Source organism: Dipodomys spectabilis, unplaced genomic scaffold, assembly GCF_019054845.1.
Source record: "Dipodomys spectabilis isolate Male_0828 unplaced genomic scaffold, ASM1905484v1 ptg000351l, whole genome shotgun sequence".
NCBI lineage: Eukaryota > Metazoa > Chordata > Mammalia > Rodentia > Heteromyidae > Dipodomys > Dipodomys spectabilis.
In genome coordinates this window covers 2,820,971-2,823,981 of record NW_024871028.1, presented here as the reverse complement: position 1 = coordinate 2,823,981, position 3,011 = coordinate 2,820,971, and the positions used below count along the sequence as shown (strand labels likewise).

At 35.7% G+C, this 3,011-nt stretch overlaps 1 non-coding gene across 1 annotated transcript; it reads right to left on the bottom strand.

Moving 5' to 3' along the window:
• Window positions 1–213: 213 nt before the first annotated feature.
• LOC122095440 lies at window positions 214–320 on the bottom strand. Its single transcript, XR_006145139.1, has one exon. It is a non-coding gene; the product is annotated as a U6 spliceosomal RNA (small nuclear RNA).
• Between the last annotated feature and the right edge of the window lie 2,691 nt (window positions 321–3,011).

Here is a 3,011-nt window from a genome sequence, read left to right as displayed (position 1 = left end):
TAACCATAGTTGTGCTGGTAGTTTTAGTATGGTCTTGTTTATGATCATTTGGGTAAATCCCCAGAAGTGGGATTACTGTGTCATAGAGGAGTTTATGTGGAGTCTTTTGAGGAAACTCCATACTACTTTCCAAAGTAGTTGAACAAGTTTACACTCCCACCAAGAATGCAGTACGGTTCCCTTGTGGCCACATACCTTTCAGCATCTGTTGTAAAAAATATGGAACGCTCCACGAATTTTCATGTCATCCTTGCGCCTGGGGTGTGCTAATCTTCTCTGTATTGTTCCAATGTTAGTGTATGTGATGCTAAATTGAGCATAAAACATTTTTTTATATAAAGTATAATTTTTATTGATTTTATTAAACTAGACAATTCAACAAAAAGTAAGTTCAAAAGAATTGTTGTGAAATTTTAGAATCATGTATTTCTTACATAAGCACACATTTAAGAATAAAATCAAGATAGACATACCAAAAACAAAATAATTCTGGATATTTATTGTCCAAGAGATGTGTAGGAGGAGGAATTCAATTATTCTATACAAGGCACCTGTCAAAATGAACATTGCAGAAAGTGTTAAGTTTTGTTAAAAGTTTTAATGTTTTAAATATGCTTACTTTGGGGATTTTGCTTATATATGCCAAAAAAAGGACTATTTGGCAAGTATAAAACTTTTCTATAAAGTATTTAAGATTTATGGTAGCAGACATTAAGCATTAAGTATGTTCATTTCAGAGTTTATGGAAACTTTATTAATGAGGAGTTGCAAAGTCTTTGTGTAAAGAAGCAGAGTGAAGAGTTAAGACTTTAATTACACAGTTTCTGTTAAAACTTTAGGGATTCCTTACTTTATTTGTTAGCAAGGAATAAATGATGATATAAGCCATAATGTACACATGTATGTTACTATTCACACACATACATATACACATGCATACACGTACACATGGAGAAAGACACATAATTACAGCCAACATAAGTTTCACCATTTGTTGAATATGCCTAAACGGAATACTTGGAACAATATGTGTTGAAGATGTATTTGTCTCTAAGAGTTCTTTTACCACTCCTCTTATCTCTTAAAACTGGTAGTTTTAGAGAGATTTGACTTAAAAAATGCTGTACAAGTGATAGCAAGTCAATTGGGTATAAGTCATATGATGTCTCCCTTCTTCTCACGGAATTCTTAGTCTTGTAGACACTCTCAACAACCAAAGTAGCAAGAGAATACCCTGGTAAAGAGTAAAGTTATAAGGCTTTAAATGGCATCTTTACTTGAGCTCTTTTTCCAACAGCCAGCATGAATTCCTAGGCAGATGAGTGAATCCTCAGAAAAGTGGACTCTACATATACATTCAACTAACCTATGTGAAAATTCCTATGAGAGAAATGCTGACTGAGGTCTTGCTGATTTCCTGGCCAAGAAAATAAGAAAAAAAAAAGAAAGTATTTTTAATGTTTTAAAGTTTGAGAGTAATTTGTAACCTGTCAATAAATTTGTAGAACACAATTATACCAACTGACAAAAAAATGATGGCATTTCATTTATGTGCTCTTGGACTTGGCCAGTGATTTTAGATGTGTCTACAAAAGTAGAATCAGCATAAATCAAGCCAGCATTTCTTCATTTAAGATATGAGGAAAGGATACTGGTTGACCCATTGTAACAATGAGATATACAAGACACTCTATCAGAGGATGGGTGAAGGCGGGAGGTGGGGAGGTGTGAAGGGAAGGGATGGTAGGGTAAAAACAAAGGAGGGGGTAACAATGCTCAATAAGAAATGTACTCATTACCTTACTTATGTAACTGTAACCCCTTTGTACAGTATTAATAATAAAAATATGTATTAAAAAGATACAAGGAAAACTTGTGTCCATATATGAAGTGGTATTTGTCACTCAATATAAGTAAGGTATTGGTTTTAGGACCACAGGCTTATTACTTTGGATACTCAAAATCTCTACATGAACACAGTATATTATTTACATTAGAGCCTACCCACAAGCTAGTGCAGTATAATTGCTATGAGAATTTTTACTACATTCTATATTTGTAATGAAACTAAAAGTATATGCACTATCAACAGATACAAATTTTTTCAGATAAATTTTGTATGCAGTTTGTGGATGGAATTTGGAGAGCAATTTTGATAAGCACAAATTTCATCAAAAAGACCAGTCTGCAAATTATTTATTTTTGGGGAGGAGGTCTGGTCGTGGGGCCTGAACTCTGAGCATGGGCGCTGTCCCTCAGCTCTTCAGCTCAAGGGAAGTGCTCTACCACTTGAGCCACAGTGCCACTTCCGGCTTTTTACTTTTTGCTTATGTGATGCTGAGGAATCGAACCCAGGGCCTCATGCATGCAAGGCAAGCACTCTACCACTGAGCCACCTTGCCAGCCCCCAGCCTGCAAATTGTAACAAGGAGCTAATACAGCATCATTGAACAGTATGGAACTCCAAGGAGAAGTACTTGGATTGAGACAATATCAGAAAGTGTAACAACCCAAGGACTTTTTAGAAATGTGGCTGCCAGATTTCTCATGTAGAGCTTTCATAACAGTTTGTGAAGCACAAATCAGAACCTCACTGAAGTGTCGATGGTTTTCCGTCAACTTTCTGTCATGATCAGTCATTATCAATCAACATATAGCTAATCTTGAATAATCCTCTAATAAAATGTTGATGCCGTGTTTATATGCAGAAAACCTCGGAAGGATAACTTGTTCCAATTAGGACAGTCTCTATTCTATGATCCAGCCGAGAGAAAACTACGTAAGCATCCATTTACAACCTTCTGAATAATTCTGATTCTGCCCACATCACTTATCTATCCATACGTGTGCCCTAGTGAAATGATTTTAAAAGAATTTATCATTTAAATTTAAATTTAGGGTTCCGGGAAGATAGCAGAGGAGAAGCTGGAAGCTAAACAAGCTCTCATATAGAAAGCAGTATTAGTGCTCCAGTGAAGAGTCCTAAGCCAGAGAATCACACCAAGTGTGCC